Here is a 27,022-nt window from a genome sequence, read left to right on the forward strand (position 1 = left end):
ATGAAAAAAAACAATGGCACGCGACGGCCAGAGAGACGGTTGTGGACCCCAAGGACCGCGTTATAACGGGGTTCAGCTGTATATATATATTTATATATATACAGCTGAACCCCGTTATAACCCTGTTATATATATACAGAGACAGAAAGACAGAGATAATGTGTGTATATCTAAATGTTGTTTGGTCTATGTGGAAATATGTACCTCTTATCAATGTTTATAATTTAGACCACATTGATAGTCTAATTAAATAAAGCAGCTTGTTTTTCCCATTATAATTGAATCAGCTTAAAGTCCAGTTTTGTTTCATATGAAAACAGTGGATCTGACCAAAACTTATCTCAGCCAATTATTGCAACTATTTTGTGGTGGGAGAAGAACCAACCGTCGAAATGCTCGCTTGTATTTTAACCTTGATAAATATCACAATGAAACAATGTTTCAATTCTCACATTCATCTAATATGCTTCTGGGTTGAACTTCCACACTGTTCATTTGAAAGGAGAAGAAGTCATGGCAGTTTCAGCGACATTGCTAAGCAATTCACGTCAATCCTACAAGTTCGTGATTTATGCCACAATCGAGTCAAAACCAGATAAAAAAGCTACAGTCAGTGAAATCTATGCCTTTATCAGTGAAACCTATCCTGTCTTCAAAGAAGCAGCCAATCAAAGAAATTGGAAAACTTCTGTCTGTTTCACATTATCCGAAAATGAATGTTTTGAGCGTGATCCCTCACAGACATGGATAAAGATATAGCTGCTGGCATGTTGCTCCCTCGTTTAAAATTAACACTGAACAGGGAACATATCTTCTGCTAAATAGCCTATTTTTGCCTAATAGCACTAACATTGAATGGTCACAGGCTGTGACGTCTGCTGACATACCTGCACCGTCCCTTCAACAAGATCAGAGGCAAGATGGACATAACTTTGTCGGTATTTTTCCTAACTTACAGCCAGAATACCAGTATGTGGATGAAAACAACGAAGCTTTGTACCTACCTCTGCCCGTCTTGTTTGAACAACCCACTGCGGATCCATATGACGTTGTCACGGAGATGTATCTTCATGAAGATACCACGATTGACTCAACCATAGCTGATGAGGCTGTGCCTTGCTGGAGCGATGTTTATGAACAAATGGAGGTCTACAATAATGGTAAGAAAAATTTGTTACATGCTTTTACATTCATAATATATGTTAAAAATATGACAGCATCATCTGCATAATTTACACAATGTTGTAGCCAAATTACTGCATAAAGCCTAAAAAACCTTACATGCTTACACATATACATAATTTAAAACAAAAAAGTCGTATTACATATTACTACAGGAACATCCATGACTACACATTGGTGCCGGAGTCATTATGAACTCATTATAAGTGTGTTAAATTCTAATGTTCGAACTGTGACAGTAACTGTAACACACACACACACACACTTCATTGTTAAAATGCAACATATGAAAACAATGTACGTGTCGTCAACATGTGACGTAGGTACGTGATCATGTCCCAATGCATCCTGACAATGTTTACCGATGCGCAGCCCCCCCCCCCTCCCACCACCGACGTGCACGTGTGTCACAGTATTGCCTTTCACCGTAGCTTATTCTTATGGTCAGTGCAGTGTGACATGCGCGCACGATGGTAGGGCGGTGCGTGCCGAGCGCTGTAGGCCAATGGTCATTCAGTGGGATGTGTTTGCGCGACTATCATGGTGCGTGAACATGACCTCACGCGTCTTGTTTACGCTCATTGTGTGAGCATCCCGTTTGTGCGTGGACACACGTCACTTGCCAACGTTAATATATGTACGTCTGTATAAGTGCTTTTGTTTATCTATCCTTATATGTATCTTACGCGATCATATGCTTTCTGCTAGCAGCAGCATCAGCATGGAGGAACATGTGTTGTACGCACAGCTTACACATCGTCTTGCGCATGCGCTAATACTTAGTCCACACATTACTGAGGTGTGCGCGCAACACACGTTGTGCGCACACATTATAATGTATTCAGGACCCGGAAGTCACATATCAGTAGTACTGTGAACAACGTCATTTTATACATTAAAATCTTCTGTCGGTTTAGATTTATCATTGCTGTTTCAACATATATGTCACTGAATTGTTAATCTCGACAATCATAATAATATGTGTTAAGCGTTATGATGATGAAACATACATCAATGTGCAATGTTAAAAACGACTGTCTTTGCTTTATTTCACAGATGTCGGTTATGAATACATGGGACAAATGTATGATTAGAGATGGAACAAAGAACATATTACCTCAGTGTGACGCGTGTACACAATCAATGATAATAAATCTGAATCAATGCTTTAGACGAGTTTAGTGCTGATAATGAATAAAAATTTGAACTAGCCTTGGGTGTATTTGTTAAGTCAGCACTAAGTGTACATTACAATTTTGATTCACAATAAACAATATCAGAACATTTACATATGTCTTTAATATTTCATAACATAATACGTATTGTAATGTCATGTGATATGTGAAAGCAACATAATCACTATTATAACACAATTAGTTACTATATATTTTAATCTGTTATGTTAAATGTCAAATCATATACATAAAATTTAGAACATGTTAGACATTCTAGATTTCTAAGTACACAATAACAATAGTTATCTTCATTTGTTAAAAATGTTGAGATATTTCAATATATTGACATACATTGTTGTGTACACATAACATGCATTAGGTAATTAATGTTATGTATACATGAATAACACTTTAACATTTTAGTTTTATGTGACAAACCGTGACAATATTTGAGTGTTATTACTACACGTTAAATACATACCGAGCTACATGAAGGGTACGATGTTTTAACTCAATAATGTATGCAAATATGGTTCCGTTAATAAATACATGCATTACACCAATAATGATAACAAAATACACAAGTACATTACAATGTGATGCCATGTGTGAGTAACAACATTTGTAAGTCATTTATGTTACTACGTTTACACTTGTTATGAAGGATGAGGATCAACATTCATAAGTACAGTTGATCACATAAACATGTTGTGGATAAGATTATCATTGTGTTTACGAAGCAATACACATTTGTTAAGAGAGAATACAATTATTTGGAATGTTGCAATCATTGTAAACAAACTTACATGTACGCCAAATCAACACATATCTTTAATTTGTACATATATATGTGACAAGGTCTTCAAGAAGATGAAGAGAGAGAAGAACTAATGACATCAATTGCAATGGTTAGGAGGTTTAGCACGTTGTTTCTTGGATAAAAACATGCTTTGAGTGTTACCATCGCTCATGTGCATGATGTTATGTTGTAAACTCATGATCATTACACGTTCTGTAATGTAGTTAATAACATTTGAACACAGTATCCAATAACATTGAAGTAAAAACAAGCACACGGACACAATAAACGAAGAACATATTGCCAAGATCACAACATTTTCATGAATTTATGGTAACACCTCCTATCACAATACCTGTCGCCATGTTTGAGCCTCTTATTCCATATGTTACATCTCATTAATGCAATGACTAGTCATTGGAGTAATCTGAGTGAAAAATAACATAAAAATATATTTTCTTTAAATCACATGTTAATTCAGCTTATTGAACAACATATGTGATACTTAACTATGTGATGTAAAAAACAACAACATATCTGAATAATGTGATCTCAAATAAACAATATGCTACACATCATTGTCACACACATGTGAACATTTCTATCTACAAATATAGCAGTAAGTATTGGTTAGCAACATATTGTAAAGGTAGTTCATGCTTAAACCACAAACCTTATGACAGACAATATATATATGCAAGCCATTTTTGGCTGAGGTAAACACACAACTGTTTAGTGGTTACAATTTGTATCCAACCTGTTTAAGAATCACATACCGGTGTAATTGTCCACACAGCCGAGAAGAGGAAGGTGCGAGTAGGAGATGCATCCGTTTCCTATGTGAATGATATTGGGAGACATGTATTTGTCAGAAACATGAATGAATAAATAAATGTAGTACTATGAACGTATAGGTAGTTGCTTACATGTAAAATATGTCTTGATCACATTACGACGTGTCTCAACACCACAGGCAGTTTGCTCACTGTCAGCTGCTACATTGACGGGATGCTCCTCCTCCAAGTCCTGACGTATTTCGCTAGACATATTATGCCGGAGTGCCAGATTGTGCAGAATGCAGCAAGCTATAACTACATCAGACACTTTCTCAGGCTTATATTGTAGTGCCCCGCCAGTTCTATCTAAGCACCTGAACCGTGTTTTTAGGAGGCCAAACGTCCGCTCAATGACCGATCATGTCGCTATGTGGGATACATTATAGCGGTCCTCGGCTTCATATTGCGGGTTAGGCACCGGTGTCAGAAGCCAAGGCCGAATTCCGTATCCTGAGTCACCTATAATCCATCGTGCAGAAACAGTACACAATGTGTAAACATTCTTTCATGCCACATTTAACAAAAAAACAATTGTAGTTTGTTAACACTTAATAATATGTACTCACCCACCAGCCAACCAGCTCCAAAATAGCCTTGTTCAAAAGCATGGAAAACTGATGAGTTTCTCAGGATAGAGGAATCGTGACTGGAACCAGGGAATTTGGCTACCACATGCATAATCTTCATCGTGGCATCGCATACCACCTGTACATTCAGGGAATGGTAGTGCTTACGATTGTGGTAAGCATGCTCACTCTGACTAGGCGGGATCAAGGCAACATGGGTGCAATCGATTGCACCCATCACACATGGTATCCCGGCTATAGTATTAAAGCCATTTCTCACTTCCAGCCACTCTGTGTGCTCTGTAGGAAAATGAATATAATTCCTAGCGCGTCTATTGAGTGCACAGAGAAACTGGGTAAAGGCCCGCGAGAATGCCGATTGCGAGACCCCGCCCACTATGCCCACAGTTGTCTGAAATGACGTGGAAGCAAGATAATGTAATGAGCACAGCATTTTATCAAGCCCAGGGACTGTACGACCTCTGGCTGTTACACTCTCTAAATCTACGCGTATCTCTTGATAAAGAGATAAGATTGCTGCTGAACTCAAACGATAACGTCTGATGATCTCCTCCTCAGTCATCCCATCTAAAATGGTACGCTTCCTGTACACACGTGGACGAGCCACCACTTCTCTTCTCTCTCTTCTCCTCCCATCTCCTTGTCCTCTCCCTCTCCACTCCGCTCCCCTGTCCCTGTCCCTGTCTCTATCTCTGTCTCTGTCCCTGTCCCTGTCCTCTCCTGGCCCTGTGACATCCTCCCCCTCTGCTATCCTCTCCTCCAATAGAATTCTGCGCCTTCTCATGAACAAGTTTATCATCTTCTGGTCTGTAGCTGTCAAGCCGCAGGTAATTGGCCTCGTTGAAATACCTATGTGATGATGTCATGTGACTTAATTACGTGCACGCTGTCAAATAAACATATACTGCTGCGGCACAGTTTATTCGAGCATTTGCCCGTTCTGTGCCGCAGCAGTAGCCTGGCGCGCGCCCGAGTGTGACGGGCGCGCGCCGAAGCAGCGGAAGAGCGCCCTCCGATCGGGGCGCTCTCCCTACCGCTGCCGGGTCCGCCGGGTCCCCCGGAACCCCCTGCCGCTGTCCCGTGATCGCGGGACACCAGGGCTCCCTCGGGGAGCCCCTGGACACGCGTGCAGGGGGCGCACGCTCCCGATGACGCGTGACCGCGCGTCTATGACGCGCGGCACGCCGAGGGGCGGCCACTAGCAAGCCGGGAGATTTCCCGGCTTGCGGTACCGACCACACTTCAATAAAGTGTGTCGGTAGTGTAGCACTTATAATAATACTTGTGAACTCGCAAAGTGTACATTACAAATAATACGGATTCATTGTGTGTGTTCATCAGGCAATGTTCAAATTAGACTATGATGTGACGTTAAGCTTTATAACACTACTTTTCCCTAAGTCCTTATGTAATGTTAAATGCACATACCACTTTTTTACGCAGCACTCAGTAATGTAATTTGTATTATACCTTGAAATAAACGTTTACAAACAACGTTTCAACATGTTGCAGTTTGCATGCTATTGTCACATGTTCACATAAAATAAATAGAAAGTGCATATGCATCATTCAAAAGCATGTGGACATTAGCAATTGATTATGTATAAATATTCGTAATATTATGTCCTATTATACATCTGTGTAGCACTTAACATGAAATGATGACACTGCAATGTGTCAAATGTAATCATGCAATGTTATTGATTGTGCTATTGCAGACGTCATAAAAAGAGTAATGTCAAAAAAAAACATGTCAAAATTACGAATAACAGCTATATCTTAGGTGGATCATGCGTTAAACATTACAAACATTATCTAATGTTTAACAACATGAATAAACGCATGATCGGTGCTATGTGTCAAATGCTTGACAACATGAATTCTAAACAATGACACTTCAGTAACATGTTTCTGATGATGTCTACTGATCCATTAAGCGTTTACTATAGCACTATCCCTTGACACGGCATAACACAAACAGTCATGTGAGACGCAAAACATTATAACATTGACAAGTAAGATGTTCTGGCAATAATGAATGTAAGCGGGGACACGATGAAGTGAATAACATCGACACTGTAATGACAAGTACAGTTGTAATTGGAGCAATACCACGTTAAATATCCTATAAAGTTATAAGTGTCCGCTCCATTGCCTCCATAGATGTTGAGATGAGTTATTTTTTCTAAGTGCCGTCCCGCCAACCTTGCCGATCCTTCTGCCCACCAAGCCGCCAACTTTGAGTTGGCGGGACAAATTGCCGATAAAATGTCTTTTCGAGAGTGCCGAACAGCACCGATAAGCACCGAAAACATAATCAGGGCTACTAGAATACAGCCGATTTAAAAAAGTGGCGAAAGGTGCCGAAAAGTGGCTTATCGGCAGCCGCCTGGCGATAATTTTTTATCGGGAAGAAAAAATGCAGATTTGGCCAAAATATCAACGCTTACTGAATACCAAAGGCATTTTGTGGCGAAAAAAAACTTTTCGCGCTTTGTGCATAGAGCCCCTAGTGTTTTATACAGTTTGTGATTTAACAGTCTTTCTCTCCTTCAGATAAATATAATTTCTAGGATAATTCAAAATATGACAAAAAATTCTTTATGCATATTGCTTTTTGACAACAGAGAAGAACCCCCCTATTTTTAAATAATAGATTTTCTTTTAATATCACTTTATTAGATTTATATACTATACATTATTTCACAATTAGGAAGTGAGGTATGGTTTTTAGGGATAATACGTTCCCTTGTTGACTGATTTGAGATCCATACTGCCTCTCTGTTTTAATATTGATTATGGTGGATGAGTGTAAGGATTCTGCTCGATCCGTGCCGGGTTTTGCTGTGGTTCGGGTTTTACAAGTCACCTGCCCTTTCTGCTAACTTTGGCCATTTTGGGTACTAGCAGCTATATATAACTATATAAGGCTGCAGTTCCTAGTGGGAGTCGCTGAGCAAGGTTCTACGTTTGCAGTTCCTGTTTGTCTATGTTGTCACGCCTTACCCTTTCGTCTGTTTGGGTTTCCCAGTTGCTGACTCAGGACCGTGACCCCGACCTCGCTGCTTTCTGCCTGCCCTTACCATTTGTTGATGGAATTCCAGGGGAGCATCGCCGAATGCCCAAAAAAGAAAAAGGTGGATAGTGTAATACTAGTAAACCAAAGTGATTCGAATCGGCGCTAAAACACCCAAAATTAAGCAATGTGCATATATATATAGTGAATTAAATAGCAGTTAAACGTGAAGTCTATGAGGGTGAATCTGAAAAAATTCTCAACCTTCCAAGGAATATGTATTAATTCCTTACAGCAGTGACTCGATCCAGGATGGGAAGGGAGCAACGATTCCAGAAACACACCGCAAAATGCCTCTCAACATCCCCAAAATGGCTGCCGGGACCGTGCGGCAGAGATAGTGGCCGCTCCCCGAGTCCCCCGACACAAACGGAGGTAAGGGAGAACCCCACTTCGCGGCGCAGTGCCGGGACAGAGCTGGGGACGGAGCGGTGGTCGCTCGCTTCCCCCCCCCCTTCCAACAGCCTCGGCACGCCTGCACCGAACTGGAGCCCCAAGATGGCGCCGGCCGGTGTGTGAGGTGCAGGGAGGGGCACACAGGCGTGCAGCCGCGGCGGAACCAGGACGGGTAATCCCCCTGCTGACACAGGGACCCGTGGGCCCCGAAGGAGAGGGGGAGATTCACCTGGAGAGAAGGAGGCTGCTAGCTAGAGCGGTCCTGCTGCGGGGAGGCTGGTGGCCATCTTGGTACACCCCATCTGTTCACTGTAGCTGCTGCAAGCTGCAAATAAAAACCTGGTGGAAAAAAAAAAATACTCCTCTCCCCCGCCTTCAATTAAAGCCTACCTTGAGTCCCACTACCCCCTTCAAATTGACCGTTGGGCCCAGTGCAGGGTCAGCCCAGATGAGACAAAAGGGTCCAAAATAACAAGGTATAAAGCTCAACCAAAACCAAATAAAGAAATGTAAATAATGTGTGTATGATCGGGACATTTTAAGAATGAGGGGGCTCATCTCAATTTAAAACCTGTTTACACCATTTAAACACATCCAGCTCTACTCTCAGCAAAAATTGACTGACTAAACAACAAAAATGCCATCCACTAAACAACCAAAAAAAACAGCGGTCTTATTCAAAAAACAAAGCTCAAAAGACCAAGAAGCGTCCACCGCAGGCGGAGATGCAGAATCAGATCCAAACTCTGTTCACTGTGGAACTGTTCTCCCAAGTTTCCCACAAAGTTGAGACATTTAAAGTTTGACAGTCAGTTTGTACTAATCTGAACACTTAGAGGGACTGATATACTGTACAATGTTTGCTTGGAACTGCTTTCTAGATAGAAATGTTTTTACAATACAAGTTTTAGACCGTTATGTTGCCTATAATTGATTTGATATCCCAAAGTTCAACTACTAAATTTTTATTAGAGACTAAAATATCAGAGGCTACGTCCCAGGTGATTTTTTCCATGTTTTTTGTCCCTCTCCCCCCTTAGACTTCGAGTGCAGAGCCTGCCAAATCATAGATGCCAACCAATCCTACTTAATGCTTTTTTTAAAATTGAGTAAGGACATGTTGCTATAAACAGTTATAACGTTCAATACCCCCCATTCTTGTTTTCATTCCCCTGATGTGTAAGATCACACACACAACCCACCCCGTACTCTTTAGGGTGATTTTGTTTTCCCTTTTCGAAAGCTTAGCACCTAAACAAAGGAGCACTGCGACGTCGAGCCGCTGGGCTACTGCCCGACACCCTCATGTTCACTTAACCTGTGAGTGTGAGATACTCGCACCACGGGTTCCGCTATGGCTGGTCCCCCCAAACAATGTTTGGAAGCCGGGGTCCTCGGTTTATCCCTCCCTCCCCACTCTTCCCTTCTCCTCCTCCTCCAAGTTTTGAAAGCATTTACCTCTTTTATGGAATAATATGTATATCTCTCGTTGTATATGTTCCTATACCAGATTGTTTCTGAAGACGGAGGTACCGACCCTTCAACTATATGTAGTTATCACTCTGTTCATTTGTATCACAGAACTCTGAACCACCACCATACCGATTAATATAATATCCCAAAGAGACGTATTGCTCTTTCGGAAGCCAAAAGACTAGCAGGATTTATAATTTTGTTACAAGAGACCCAACTGAAAAAAGAGGACCAATCGCTGCTGATTAGCAGTGACTACCCTCTAGTCTACCACTCATCAGCTCCCACGAAAAAGAATGGCGTAGCTACACTCCTCCATAAAAATTTAAATTTCAAAGTAGACCAAAATAAAAGTGACCTCGCTGGAAGAATTCTAATTATTACTGGGTCACTGGACTCTACCGATATAACAATAGTCAACACTTACGCCCCTAACGACAATCAAGAATCTTTCTTCCAAGAACTAAAAAGTTTAATCCTTTACGTCCAGAAAGGCCTTTTAATTTTAGCAGGAGACTTAAACGCAATTATGGACCCAAATATAGATAAATCCCCCAGTCTCCCACCGCCACAAAAAATAGCTCCCTCTACCCGGGGTCTCATTTCTATGACCAAGTAGCTGCTGTTGGTAGATTCCTGGAGATTAGTAAATAACAAAGTAAAGGATTTTTCCTTTTTTCTCACCCCCATAATATTCTCGAATTGACTATATCCTAATAGACCAACAAATTAGTGATAACATCTCCTCAGCAGTAATTGCCCCCTCTGCTTGGTCAGACCACTCTACACTTATAACCAGACTAGTAGGGGTCACTCCCAAAAATATAACAAGGTAGTGGTCCTTGAATGAATCCCTACTATTGAACCCACAAAATCTCCAACTAATAGAAAAGGACCTGGCCCAATACTTTGAAATAAACAATACCCCAGAGGTTTCCTCTTTTACCCTGTGGGAAGCCCACAAATCAGTGATAAGAGGCAAACTGATTGCCCTGGCTTCTCGAAAAAAACAAAACAAAAAAAAAAACAAATTGAAATACTAACACAAAAATTATCAGAGCAAGAGTTTATTCACAAGTCAAACTGCTCCTGGAAAAATTACAGGCAAATAATCTCAGTGAGGGGCAAACTAAACCTCTTGTTAGTGTCAAACGCAGAAAGAGCTATAAGATGGACTCAACAGAAATACTATGAAAAAAGTAATAAAGCAGATAAAATGTTGGCAAGTAAATTAAAGCAAAAACAAGCTAAAGCTAAAATTCATAACATCTACACTAAAAATGGCTCAGTATCTCACAACCCCAAAATTATAGGTGATGCATTTAGGGACTACTACACATCCCTTTACAATCTACCAGGCCCAGTGGGAGACTCGGCTAAAGAGAAAAGAGCAATAAAGATTCGGAATTATCTAGCAGAATGCCAACTCCCCACTCTAGACCCAAATGACATCACAAACCTTGAAAAACTTATAGAGCCCCTGGAAATTATGGAAGCAATAAAATCCCTGAAAATTGGGAAGGCCCCTGGTCCGGATGGATTTTCTATTATTTATTACAAGAAATATTCCACAACTCTCCTCCCACTTCTTACCAAAGTATTCAATGAGATGCAACTAGGACTTCCCCCTCCTAGAGATATGCTCCAAGCTACCATAGTGGTAATCCCCAAAGAGGGGAAGATCCTCTGTTGTGTTCTAGCTACAGACCTATTTCGCTGTTAAATACAGACCTAAAACTATACGCGAAGGTCCTGGCCAACAGATTAAATAGTATCCTCCCTAAATTGGTTCATCCGGACCAGGTGGGGTTTGTCCTGGGCAGACAAGCACTTGACAACACAAGGAGGACAGTGAATCAAATACACGTAGCAAATCTTACAAAGTGCCCATCTCTATTACTCTCTTTAGATGCAGAAAAAGCGTTCGATTGATTAGATTGGCAGTTTATGTCAGCTACGCTTTCGCAGATGGGATTCACAGCTAAAATTTTAAATAGTATAAACACACTATACTCCACACCAACGGCCACTGTGAAGACGAACAGCTCTTTGTCTGACCCCTTTTCAATATTAAATGGAACTAGGCAGGGTTGTCCGCTCTCACCTTTGTTGTTTGCCTTAGCCGTAGAACTATTAGCATGCCAGAAAGGATAAACCCCAATATTGCAGATATTTCTGTTGGTCAGGAAGAATTCAAAATAGCTCTTTTTGCGGACGATATACTATTGATGCTTTCAAAACCTCTCACATCCCTCCCTAACCTTTTTCATGTTCTATCAGAATTCGGCTCACTTTCAGGTTATAAAATTAATCATTCCAAATCCATGGCCCTTAGTTTAAATCTCCCTAAAGAATTAGTAAAATTACTCCAAATAAATTTTGACTTCAAATGGAACGCGAACCATATTAAATATCTAGGGGTTCAACTAACAAAAAATTATTCAACTTTATACAACGCAAATTTTAAACCCTTCTTTTACCAGATAGTCAAGGACTTAGCCACTTGGAACCCATATATAATATCTTGGCTTGGGAGAATAACTACTATTAAAATGAACATTTTACCTAGACTCCTCTATCTCTTTCAAACTCTCCCGGTTAAAATCTGTCAGAAAGATCTAAATAATATTCAGAAGAAAATTTTGAAGTTTGTCTGGCAAAACAGGTGACCTAGAGTTCGCAAAGATATTTTTTATAAGTCCAAATCAGAAGAAGGCTTAGCTCTTCCGAATTTACAAAACTACTATAGAGCAGCTCAATTAGGGCAACTTTTTAGCTGGCATTCAAACCCAACCGAAAGGAGGTGGGTCGAGATAGAGGTTTTGATTTGTTCCCCATGCAGAATAAAAAATCTTCTCTGGCTCAACAAAAAGTCTAGACCACCCGAGAGTTTCAAGAACCCGGTGATATCCTTTGCCTGTAATATCTGGGACTCCCTCAAATCCAAGTTTCCACTAACCGGTACCCCTTCCCTCATGCAACCCCTATTCTCGGACCCCTCTCTTCCTTTTTACACAGAAAACCCGCTCTCCCATACCTGGGTTCAAAAAGGACTCACGAGAGTCAAAGATATTCTCGTTCAAGGGAAAGTCCCCCCATTCGCTTCTCTGCAAACGAATCATGATATCCCCTCTTCCGATTTTTTCAGATTTCTCCAGGTTAGACATTATATCCAATCAGTCTACAAATCAAGCCAACCCCATGCTTTAACTCTGTTTGAGGACTGGTGTCTTCACCAGCCCCACACAAAGGGCTTCATCTCCAGAATTTATCAAAGTCTATCCTCTATCAAGAGCAATCAAACCCCCGATAAATATATGGTATCCTGGGAAAAAGATCTTAATGTCTGTATAGATCTCGATACCTGGAAATACATCTGGGAAGCTGCCTCCAAAAATTCATTGTGCGTTGTAATAAAAGAGAATATTTACAAGTTAATATTCAGATGGTATATGACTCCTGCCAGACTGCACTCTTTTCTCCCAGGGGTCTCCCCATTGTGCTGGCGTGGTTGTGGCGAAGTGGGGAATATTCTGCATATATTCTGGTCATGTCCCAAAATCCAACAAACATGGACGGAAGTGTTCACCTTAATACACAAGATCCTAGAAATCACTGTCCCACATGACCCAGTATATATACTGTTAGGCACAATCACAACAATTTTTTTTGGTGGATTCAATAATTTTCTTACTCACACATAATTATTTTAAGTTTGACACTCAATTTTTCTTCAATCACGGGGTACAGCTATTGGGACATCATTTGCCCCCTCTTATGCCAATTTATTTATGGGTTTTTGGGAGAGCACTCACATTTATGGTGATGGTACTTCCTTTCGTCAACACATTATCTTTTACAAGAGGTACATTGATGACCTCATTTTTATTTGGGATGTGGATCACATCACTTTGGAAAATTTCATCAGTTCACTTAATAATAATACACTTAATCTTAAATTCACTTTTCAACATCACGTTAATTCCATCAATTATTTAGATTTGCACTTATATATTGACCTTCCTATGAACATCCATATGGATGTTTTTAGAAAGGTCAACTCACGTAATGCTTATTTACATGCGGACTGCAGCCACCCACGATCCCTGATTGAGGGAATCTCAAAAGGACAATTACTCAGGCTGAGGCGTATTTGTTATGATGAGGAGACATTCAAAAAACGGTCAACAGAAATGATGGATAGATTTCTAAAAAGAGGCTTCCGGCATTCTGTCATCCAGAAAGCATATGATAGATAGTTGTACCACTGATAGATAGTTGTGGTTTAAGGAAAGCAAATAAAAAATGTGATGGTGTTAAGACACCATTATTTATTACTAAGTTCAGCAAACAAGCGAGAGAGATTAAATCAATTATTAATCGACATTGGGGAGTTTTGAGTCTTGATAAAGATCTAGTTTCATTGGTGCAAGACGGTCCAAACTTTGTTTTTACTAAAGCCAACACATTGGGCACAAGGCTGTCCCCTAGCCTTTACACATCTGGAAGACCCAGTGGGGCTCGGATTTCTGGTACCACTGGGTTCTTCAGATGGGGTTCATGTAGAGTTTGTAGATATGCTCTTGCATCTAAAACCATCATTATGTAAAAAACAAAGAAAAACTACACTATCAGATCTATGATTACCTGCAATACACAATTTTTGATATATTACATCAAGTGTGGATGTTCTATGGGTTATGTAGGTAGGACGATAAGACCCCTGAAACAAAGAATGAGGGAACATGTTCATCTTATCCGCAATAAGGATTTGAAACATCCTGTCTCCAGGAACTTCTTGGAATGCCCCCAAGGGGGACTGGTTAATTTTCAGTTCATAGGTATTGAACAGGTATTAGTTCAAACAAGAGGTGGGGATAGATTAAATCTTCTCAACAAGAAAGAAATGTCATGGATTTTTGCTCTTGATACACTGCATCCAGCAGGTATCAACATTGATTGGGAGCTTCAACATTTTTTACATTGATTTTTTACATTGCTTTCTTATATATATTTTTTTGACATTGATTATTCTTTTCTTCATTTTTTCTCTTTATTTTCTATTTTTATTTTATTTTCTTTTTCTCCTCTTTCTTTGTTATATATTTATTATTTATTATTTTCAATCTTGTATTATTATCATTATTTCTAATTTATGTATTATCATTCTTAAAGCTATTAGAGTTTTTTGGATTCTGTTATTTACATTTGTCATATTTTTATATTCATTCACTCCCGCTATCATTATCTGTAGCATTATCGCTGAATTATTAATAACCGAAGAGAGATAAAATATGTGCCATGAATGGTATTTTTGTATTACTATTAACATTATACCTAGACTTATTATTATTCAATTATTTAAGCAGTGAATTAATACTTCTTTTATTGTGGGGACAATGGAGGATCTATATGTCCATTGCATGAGTGATTATGTTTGATTTTTGGCATTCTTTCATGTGGTTTTCTTTATATATTCTTTCATATGTATTTGTCTTATTTTTTTCATTAATTATATATAATTGGAGATGATTCTTTACTAATATTTTATCTGTCAGGATTACAGCACCTGACTCTTGTTTTTATGTATTTTTTTCTTTTTATTCATTCACATTACCAGGCAGAATAGAGTTACTTATTTATATTTGAAGTTTATTCCCAATGTTATATTGTTCCATATTGCATCTCTGTCTACCTGGTTATCTTTTAGATTACCTCTCTCTACCCTGTGATGCTTGGCACACACTCTCCCCTCCTAGTTAGTCAGTTCAGTGATTGATTATTCAACAGGTGGGAGTTACTGGGTGTGTGGCGAGTTGCTATTGGTTTAACGCAGGGTTTGATGGGTACTATAAGCCGTTTTTCCTTCTACTGTTCATGTTCTCTTTGACAAAGCACGGTGTACACACAATAATAACACACAGCATATAACGATAACCTTTACTTTGAATAAGCAACAGATAGTGAAAATAGTAACGCTACTGGTTACAGCTATACCTTCACCACGCAGGGCATTATCCCACCACCGTGTACCCCACACCATGTCCACAGAACCTAATAGGGCCCTCGGGCACCCAACCACCCCATGTGTCCACAAGTATGCAATCCCCAGCCTAATATGTGGTCAGCGCAGCCACTATAGTGTGTGTACTTGGTTGGTGCACTTTAGAGATAAGGCGCGCAGAATAGGAGACAGAGAGGATCCGCTAATCCAGCGATGTCCTCTGCGACGAGTCTGCCTCCACGTGGGGTGGTATCCCAATGGAGTGTCCAACACGAGGACAGTCTTTATTTCCAGTGAAGTAATCTGGTCCCAGATCACTATGGTCAGAGCTGCTCAGTGTGCAGCTGTATACTTAACTAGAAAATATCTAATGGGGCAGGGTCCCTACCTAAGGGCCTGTCCCTGTAGCAGCCACAACCTAGTTGTATGAGTCGGGGCCTAGCTGGGGCCTAGGGTGTATCTGGCCTAGTGCAGAGGGTTACAGACCCCTGCACAGACATCCTACCATGTTCGTGTCCCAGCATCAACTGACTGTGTCTTTCTCTCAGGGAATCTGCAAGCCCTATTGGCTGCTGTGGCATCACATGGTTAGCAGCTCCAGTGGCTGCTGGATGTTGTAGTCCCCACGGAGCATCTACTCTGTTGGTTCCGAGTGCACCTAGCGTACTGCGCCTGCGCAATACTTTCATAGCTGTCACCTAGCTTCTGCACATGTGCGAGCCTGGTATTCCCCACCGCGACTCTGGGGCTCCACCGCGCATGCACAAGCCTCGTGCAAGATGGCAGCGCTCTGCGGAGAGGGCCGCCGGAGCCTCCGGTGAGCCTGTCGCCACCTACACTCCCCACAACTTCCCTCGCATCAGTGGAGGTATGGGGAAACATAAAGAAAGCTGGGGACCAGAGGAAACCGGGCTACATCATGATGATTCCCATGATGGGAAAATAATGTTAGTAATCTCCATATTTGAATTATGGTGATATACTAGGGTTGGTTTATAAAGTTTTAATTATGTGTGATAACTTTATGGTAGTAAGTCTTACATATCCAAATTGTGTTTGTGACAAAACTAGGTCAGTGCTGTTTAGTATTGAGAGATTTATGTTATAGCAGACTTTTATTGAAACAAATCAAAAATAAATATTTTCAATTTAAAAACCTCAATCCTCAAATTGATACTGAATATACTGTAGTAAACATCCACATTATCCATGAGGAGAGAGTCTCCGTTTGAGACTTAGTAGGAGGTATGAAGCTAAAATATATTGACTACATAGGAATATAGTGTAAAGCCTGGCAGCCATTTTTTATTGAAGTATAATCGAAACCCTCATTTAACCCTTTAGGTGAAAGTGTGCCAAGCATATATATCCACCGGGATTCTTTTTTAAGTAATTCTTTATCTCAGTTGCCCCTGCGGGTGCCTGGGGAGAACTGGTCTATGCCAATGAATTTTCAATTGTTACTGTCCCCATTGTGGTTCTAGTTAATGTGTTTGGCAATTGGTGTTTCCAAGTGATTACACATGGCTCCTACATGCTCTAGTGTGCATTGTTTGAAGGATCTCCTGGTCTTCCCTACATAATTTTTACCACAGGAGCATACCGCCATATAGATCACCCCTGTTGACAGTCAGTTGATAAACATTCGAATATCAAAACTTTGGAAGCATTCCAGTTTAGGAATTGTTTAGTGGTACTAACATATGACATGCCTTGCATCGTTGGCATCTATATGTTCCATGAGGTTTCACTGGAAACCATGTAGGGCTGGCGATTGGCTTAGATGGCTATGTACTAGAAGATCAAAGAGGTTTCTTGATCTTCCACTAGTAACAAAGGGATGTTGTTGTATCACCTCTATAAGAACCTCATCTGCCTGGAGGATATGCCAATGCCTCTCAAGAACCCCTGGTTCCAAGTTCCATTGTTTATTGTAAGTGCCAATAAATCTGATCAATTTTGTATTTAGTTCTGATTTCTTATCTTTAAGGAATTCCAGACACGGGATCGATTTTGCTCTTTTTTTTATTCTTTATTGATGTATTTATTAGAGTATCCTCTCTCTATAAACCTTGTTCTCATTATGGAAGCTTGTTTGTCAAATTCTTCCATATTTCTATTATTCCATTAAAGGCATAGGAATTGCCCGGTGGGTATACCTTGTATGTGTGCCTTAGGGTGATCACTCCTCCTGCTTCACCTTTTTTTTTTTAACTTGGGAGGTCTTTTAATTTTGCTGAAGGAATAGGACCTATAATGGTTCTTCCCCTCTTACAGTGTAGTGTAGGACCTGCATTAATTTGGTTATACTTTGGCGTTGGTATGCAGGCTTATGACGCTTTGGCCAAAGGGTTAACTAAATAACCAAGTATTTAATATTATTATTGAAGTATTTTACTTTATACTTTTTACCATATATGTTTTGTCAATGGGATGTAGCATTGGGCACCTCCTGTCTCTTGTTATATACAATTGCCACGCTCAGTAGCTCTCTTGTTGACATAAATATATATTCATGATGTGGTGGGTGTTGGAGTTTGAGCTAGCTGGGATTGTGTATTAGCCCTAAGGAGGCTGTTGGTAGCCGTTGGTTTACGGTAGATTGTGGTTTCAAGGTGTGAATCAACCCCCCTTGATATTGTTAGATCCAGGAAACATATCTGATTTGTATTATGTTTGAGGGTAACATGTAGGTTATATGGATTTGTATTCAGGACTTTATTTCAGTGAGTACTGGAGCATATCTTTCCTTGGCTGCATGGGAGGGATGAGTGCTGATTTATCAGCATATTTACACTACAGAAATTCTTACAACTGTTAGCTCCTCCTAATATCCTCTACAAGACAGATTCTTCGGTGAGATAATGGTTAAAGAGCAGGAAGGAATAGAGTAGAGCTACAATTTTAATGAATATATTGAATAAATTAGGCAAAATGCCAGCCAAATGAATGAAAATATGAGGGAACAGCATTTGGGAAAAACACACAAGAAAGAAAGTAACTAGACACAAGAAATTGAAATCCATTGTATCTTCCATCACAGTCTCCATGGGTAATGAATTCCACATTTTAACTGCCCTTACTGTAAAGAACCCTTTCCTTTGTTGCTGGTGAAATCTCCTTTCCCCCAACCTAAAGGGATGACCCTGTGTCCTTTGTACTGCACTTGGGATGAACAGTTCTTTGAAAGCTCTTTACAGTATATTCACCCTTAAAATATTTGAATATAGTTATTATATCCCCTCTTAGATGCCTCTTTCTAATGTAAAAAAAATCTAATTTAGCTAGCCTTTCCTTATAAGTCAGTTTTGCCATCCCCTTTATTAATTTGGTTGTTCTTCTCTGCACGTTTTCTCATTCCATAATGTCTTTTTTTATGGGTTTTTAACCAGGGGCTGATTGCGGGCAGCCATTGGCCCGGGCCTCCTTCTCTTTCAGAGTCATGACATCACATGGAGACGTGTTTCCATGACAACATGAGATGTCACATTGTCATGGCAATGTGTCGCTAAGTGACGTTGCAGCATTATTGAAAAGCGCGGCCCTGCAGGAGGAGGATGACACTGCAGTAGAAGGTTATAAAGGCCCTATGCACTCCCCCGGCAACAAGTCAAATTGTTGTGGGGAAGAGAGTGGGGCAGCACAGCCCCCCCCCCCCCCCCACAGCACCAGCCTACCGGGGGCAAGCCAAAAGCCCAATGGGGCAATCCACTTGTCGTTGTGCCCAAAACTGTACTCCATATTCTAGGTGTGGTCTTGCTAATGCTTTATTCAATGGCATAATTATGCTTTCTTTCCTTATATCCAGACTCCGTTTAATGGAAGATAAGATCTCATATCGTGGCTACTGTGGAAAAAAACAATCAAAAACCTTTTGTGCAGTGAATAATTATCACTGCCACCTAGATAGCAAAGTAAATATTTAGGTTGTTGTTGTACAGTGTTGCCTGTTACTCTGGTTATCAATTTATTTTCATTTTAAATATTTAATTTTTCATAAATGGTCCAAGCAAATTGTCTGAATATTTTGTACATTGTAGATTTAGTGGAGACTTCTGGCAGATCTAAGTTAGTGTGACAGAACAGTACCCATCAAGTTTCAACAGATTCAGTCAAGGCGTTTGGCCTGTGGAGAGAGAACACACACAAAAAAAAACCAAGCAAACAGACACCCAAAGTGGCCACAAAATCTTGTTTATGTCTTTACTTTGCTCGCTTGCTCATACAAATAAAGAAAATTGCTATAAATTTAATGTGTGTTTTTGTCTGCTATTCTCCTTTTTAGTGGTACAGTTTTCAATAATGTTTTCATATCCTCTATATGCAGTTTCTACCAAAGAAGATTTTACCATGGCTTAAATAAATAAGTCAAAACTAGACAAACTAGACTGGGTGTTATATATCAAGGACAAACGGGTGCAAATTTGGGGTAAAAACAAAAATCTCACAAAATGTATCAAAGAGAAAATCCTTTGATTTCAATTGAAAATTCTCCTTGATACATTTGGATATAGATTTATTTGTTCCAGAATTGTACCATTTTTGCCTTGATAAATGTACCCCTTTTTGTTCAAAATTCACATGCTTATTCAATAAATGTTATTATCCATTACCATTTGTTACAAACCATTCAAGTCCTCCAACAGTTAATACATTCATTGCATAGCTCCCTTAGGACCAGTAGGACATGTTAACTTTTCTCTTCCATTCTTCACTACACTTCTTGAAATTAAAGGTCAACACCGAGCCGATTGGCATCACTAGGGCTTACACCACTAGTAAAAGGATTTACAACATTAAGAACATACAGATGTTAAACTACTTACAGTACTAAAGCTTCTATAGAATGAATTATGCGTAACTGTTGGTAGCATTTTATAGATCTGTCTTTGTGATGAGCAAATGCCAAATAAAAAAAGATCAAATTATGTTGACAACAAAATATTTACCTAAAAAGTGAAAGTCTTAAGGAGCGAGCATTCCTAAGCAATTTCCTATGCATCTGTGTACCATATATGAGTCATTTCTGATGACTAAGATGTGGACTCGTTCTGGGAATAGTTTAACACAGCATTTCTATCTCAATACCACAGAGAGAGTTGAAAATAGTGCAGTATATAAATCTTCCCATGTTGTACATTGAATGCATCGGCAAGAATTGGTTGAATTGAAATGTAAATGGTTGAAATAGTTATATGAAAATGTCCAAAAAAGGTTTGCACAAATAATATAATGTAAACAAATGATATTGCTACTGTAGTGTAATACATCTTGGATTTTTTTGTGAGTGTTTTAACCATAGAATAGGTCACATTTGTTGTTGTAAAGAGTGTTGTAACAATGCCGAAGACTTGTTATGTTGGCTGGAAAACCTTGGAGACCTTGAGCAAATTCTGGCAATCTCTGGAACCTCCCAGGAGGGTATAAAAGTGGTTCCCGGGAAAGTAAGTCTGTCTACATCTGTAACTGAATGCAAACATTGATACACTTACGTGGTGCCTCAGCAATTGTAACAAGTAAATAGGATTGACTTGTGGGGGAAAAAAAGGTTGACAAAAGAGTGATATACAAAAGAAAGAGAGAACACCGGCGGAGTAAAGGCACTACCTGCTAGATAAGTTCCTATAGCATGCACTCGATGTCTGGGGGGGGGGGGGGGAGGTACCTACATATAGTTAGAGACAACCGAGGAGAGTAGTGGTACTGGCCCATTGTGTATTGTATTGTTGTAAAGTTAAAACACTATTTATTAAACTGCATTAAAATAATAGGACCAGATTAAATAAGTGAGAACAATAAAATCGTATTAAATAATAGCAGTAAGTGCTAATGAATGATTAAGGCAGTGGGTGACCAGTTCAAGTGAGTTAGGTCAGTACATACCACAGTTTGCCTCTAGTGAGGTCACGCAAGCCACACTCAGCTAAGGGTATGGTGACCCTATATGCCAAAGGCTACAGTGTAATGCCCTAAGGTACAGTATAGAGGCAGTGACCACTTGCAAACAATCAGTGACAATGTAGTGCCAAATAAACAGATATTTTTTTTTCTTAGATCAAAGCCAGCCCTGTGATGATTATATCACATACATACTATACATGGTGGAGTATATCAACATATAATGTAGCAGATGGGTGTCTGTATTAGACCCCGCTTGTAGCTGACCCTTGTAGCAAATTAACTAAACACAGGGGAGGGAAAGAAAAGTACAGATCCCTACACACCAATCTAGGCTGACCCTGCAGGTCTATGGCATATTAACCATAGATAGCTACCTGTAAAATGAAATGCAAATACACGCTTACCCTGTCCCTCAAAAACATACCCCTGCGTCACTGGGGGGGGGGAGAGAACAGAAAGAGGGAGAGAAGACCCTCAAAACTTATCTGTGCTGGCCCTGGTCAGGCGCTTAATTAGTGGCTCAGTATGACTGAGCCACTACTTGAGCCAGCTGTGCTGAAGTAGGGATATCCTGAAAACCTGGCCTGTTTGCGGCCCTCGAGGACTGGAGTTGTGCAGGCCTGGTCTAGGCTATTGGAGTGCTTCATTTAAATTTTGAGTTTTAAGGTTTGTCTTAAAGGTTCGGAGAGAAGGTGCTTGCCGTTTGGTGAGGATAAGGGAATTTCCCAGGTAAGGGACAGTGAAGGTAAAAGGCTTAAGGCCATGCCCATATTGTGAGTGACCGTGCGTGAACAACAGGCCACACCTCTATGAGGCAGTCTATAGAGCGCGCGGTGAAGCGCGACTGTGTTTTTAGTAGACAACAGAATTTTTTTGGAAGTGCGACGGCCGGGTCACGTGTGCGGTTCATCCGATGAGGGCGGACCTGGCAGCATGAGTGCCGGAAGCTGCAGAGGTCAGCTGGCCGATAGAAGTTGGCACAATCTAGGTAACAGGCAGTTGGAGTGGGAAGAGGAATTTAGGGTCCCATATTAATCAGAGGTCCCTGCAGTCAGATGCGGAAGCTGGGCACGACCTCAGGCTGGGGCTGCCCCCCCTTCACTCTTGGGACCCTCCGCAATGTTGGGTTTAGCAAGCTGGTGGTTAGGCCACTGTTTGGAACTCTATGGATGTGGCATGTAAGAGCTGACAACAGGAAGAGCTCAACAGCATACACTCAGTGATCGCAAAAAGTATATGTGGGGAAATAACCCATCTATTAGAATGTGGCTGTACCCAAAACAAGTAACCAAGGCTGAGCCGTGGAGGCCCACAGGTGATGAAGCCAAATGAATGTCCCAAAGCAATGATATGTAAAATGAACGTATTAAAGCAAATGTAATAATAATATATGAAAATAAAAGAAAGGGGACCAATATAAAAGCAAAGCGGCAGAGCCATAGGTGTCTAGCTCAATAACAACAGCATAAATGGCTAGTAGGAAATGGTAGCTCATAGAAGACCAACATGCAAATATATCCGGTGAGTGGGAGATGGGATTTGGACAGTTAAATAACTAGCCCTAGATACTGTACATACCCCTATACACAATAGAAAGAGGGAGATTGTTGCATAACTACTATTTGGGAATAGGGTCTCCTGGCTCAATTTGCATAGCATTGACTGCTTGAAGTCCCTATTAAGAATAATATCTTAAGGAATTAGCGTAGCATAAATTTAGGTCCTACGTTAGCATAGCAGTACACTTACGTTACGCTAACTACATAAGATATTATTCCCAATAGAGAATCCGTAAGTCATTGTGGCTACACACATTGCATATGGAAACCCCTATTCCCAAGCAGTTGTTACATAAGAATTGACATCAATTATGTAACTATGGCGGGAATAAAATAAAATGCTTCTTTTATCATGACGGATGTGGTAGAAAGTTGCTGCGTACAGTAGATTAAAATAGCGGGTGCTATATCTGTATGTCATCATTAATAAATTCAGGTTAAGACAAGCACATAGAAAGGTTGGTGGGCCTTTTAAAGTACTACCTCTTAAAGGTGTTGAGCAAAGTGATGAAGCAACCTTACACCCTGAACAAATAAGTGGAGTTGAACCTTTGGTTACGTTAATGTAGCAACATCATTCAGAAGTGCAAGATAGGAAAAAGATCGATTTACAGTTAACATCATACTTTTTTTATATCTCAAAATAACTTGTTACTCAATATAAATGCAATTAGAGGGCCACACAGACAGAGCCACATATTTTATAAATGTTGCTACAGTATTCAACAGGAACATTTGTGTCATTGATAACCTTGATGGCCAAACAACTCATTTGAATGTGAAGTTAGTTCTTGTACAGGATGACGTTTTTGTGCATTATTTTGGTAAATCTTACTTTATATGACATACATACAATGTAATCATAGCAAATATTTATGAATTAATTTTTAACATTAAAAAAATATATATTTAATCACACATACATCATGTTATTTTGACAATAATAGAAAGCAATGTATAAGTAAGCAGCTCTCGGATTGCTGCTGGTCTATTTTTTATTTGATGATGTTGATACCTGAATATGGCCATCAACGTTATGAGGGGGGACCATTATAGGACCACATTCGTTCATCTACATCATCAACGGGGTTGGACAATACATTAAAATAATTTAAATGTCCAACGCCGTTGATGACTTAGTTGACAGAATATGGTCCCATAGTGAATAATCAAATGAATCCTCAGCACTCAAAACAGAGAACGGGGGACCAGCATGGGTCCCTAAAGAAAGATATGTCAAAATAGTATGCAATAAAACATCACATTTTACATCGAGCATGCAGTAGCAAAAAATAAATCTCAAACATTACACAAAAGAAAAAGCAGAAACTCAACAAAATAAATCTGAAAAAACTATAAGACAAAAGTAGCAAAAAGAGTGAAAAAATAACAGAATACTTACTCTCACAATGCCATAGACATGGAGAAATGTGCAGTAGACATTGATCACAGAAAAAAGAAAAAAAGCTAAAGAAAAAGAAGAGGTTATATGTGAACTCTAATTGGGGGAAAAAAAGTTAGGCAAAAACAAGGATCATTAGGTAATTGCTGTAAACAAAAAAGGATAAAGCAAGGAAGGAAACGCTTCGGGATACCCCTTCAATTGACCCATTCCCACAGATCCCTAATGGATCATGGTTCGTTCCTTTAGATGTCCTTGAAGCAGAAAAAGTTACTGTAAGATTCCTCAGTGCCTTCCCCGATCAGCAGGAGCTGTCCAAATGAAACGTACAATTATTTAGTGTTGAGGGCTCACTTGATTATTCATTGTAGTTTTTAGGAATTAGGGATTCCCTTTTGTCACCGTGCATCTGTCCTTTGCTTTGCTGCTTTTCAAGATTTTTCTTTTGAGTGGTGCTGTCTGTAAACTGTATATTTTAGTATATAATATATAGTATAGTATTCCCCCATATTCGGGCATCTATGTGGTCAAAGTACTGGACTGATACAAAAAAATACATGTACAGTAAAATATTAAAATAAATTACTCACCCCCATTTCATTACTTTAGTAGGAGTTAGATCATGCTAAAGCTTAGTACTCCCTTTATTGAATATGGCCTAAAGATGGGTGTATACAGATTGTCATTTATATTGTATTGTATGTTTTATTTATATACTGTAGCATTAGGTTTGGAAAATGCTGCACACCAATAAAATATAATAAACAAAAGATACAACTACCGATGCTCCTGGTTCAGGAAACTCTGCATAATATCCCAACAGTAATCAATGAATGAATGAAGGAGGCAGGGCACTGCGGATTTCAATAAAGCTATTTATTGCCAAGGAGTTGGCGTTTCGACCTCAGGTGGGCCAATATGCCATTCATTTTTAAAAAGGCCACCTGAGGCCGAAACGTCAACTCCTTGGCAATAAATAGCTTTATTTATATAGCGCCATTAATGTACATAGCGCTTCACAGTAGTAGTAATACACGTGACAATCATATAAATAACAAATAATACAAATAACAGATCATGGGAATAAGTGCTTCAGACATAAAAGTAACATTTTGGAAGAGGAGTCCCTGCTCCGAAGAGCTTACAATCTAAATAAATGTGTTTTCTCATTAACACTAGAGGTGGGCGAAATAAGAATCCGATGAAAATTGGCCAGTTCATTGAACCATGGATTTTCGTGGACTTGTTTACAGTATAAAGGCAGATTTGGTTTATTTTTTTCCTATTACTGAAAATCCGTCCAACGGATTTGGAATCCAAACCGGCATCTGAATCTGAAATTTGAATCTGAATCCGTCAAACAGAATTATAATGGGGGAGGAGGAGTATATAAATAGGGGTGCATTTATGTTGAATCTGACATCGGATTCGATATAAACACGTTCTGTGGACCGGAGTTATGTTAAATCCGACATCAGATTCTTTCAAATCCGAGCCCCATAGACGGATTTGAAATAATCCAAGCTTGTTAAAGTGGATAATATCCACCTTTGGATTTTTACGCTTCGATCGGATTTGGACTGAAAAGCCTGGATCGGATTCTAGCAGGTTTGCCCATCTCTAATTATGGACCTACAGTCCTAACCATTCAACTACTCTCACCTCCACTCCTCACCACTCCACTAATTTCACCTCCACTCCTCAGACCTATATTGCTCCCACCTCAACTATTCTCACCTTCCCCCTCACCAATCCACTCCCACACTCACCATCACTAACTATAATTGTTTGTTCTTATATAGCACTGCTAGTTTTTTTTTATGTAGACATTTTGCAGGCACAGGTCCCTGCCCTGTAGAGCTTACAATCTATGTTTTTGGTGCCTGAGGCACAGGGAGATAAGGTGACTTGCCCAAGGTAACAAGGAGCCGACACCGGGAATTGAACTAGGCTCCCCTGCTTCAAACTCAGTGCCAGTGTCAGAGTCTTTACTCACTGAGCCGCTCCTCTCGCTTACACTCATTCAAACTCCTCTAATGCCCACTCCCAATCTCATGCCTACTCCCACATTCACTCCTCTCACACCCACACTAACTCCCACTACTCCCCTCCTCCATGTCACTCGCTACCCAAACACTCACAAACATAGGTGTTTTAAACTCAATTAAAAAAACCAACATACATCAATGTCACCTCTGTTTATGTCCTGTGAGGTCGAAGTAAAACTAAATACACTTACTGCGACTTAAGACTGGGAGCATGTGGGTGTGTCACTATTGTTTCTCCCAGATCTTATTTGAATAAAACGATGTTATGCTATGTTTTTTCCTATTCTTATTTTTTGAGGAATATGGATTGGTTTCAAATATCTATTCCATTGGACATCCATCTAATGAGTGCATCATTTTTGCCAGCACTGTTTGAGCACCATTCAAATTGTACTGTAATTCACTCATTTGCGTTTTGTTCACATACACACTTCACTGTACGGTTCTAGTGACCGTTTTTCACTTGTCAGCACTGCGGATAATTATTATATTATTAGTTATCTAATATTTGCGTTTCTTTTTGTGATTATTTCTAGATTAATAGGGTATTCCTATTTGTCAGTGAGCTCACTGGACGTTAAAAT

Source organism: Ascaphus truei, chromosome 2, assembly GCF_040206685.1.
Source record: "Ascaphus truei isolate aAscTru1 chromosome 2, aAscTru1.hap1, whole genome shotgun sequence".
In the NCBI taxonomy this organism is placed as follows: domain Eukaryota; kingdom Metazoa; phylum Chordata; class Amphibia; order Anura; family Ascaphidae; genus Ascaphus; species Ascaphus truei.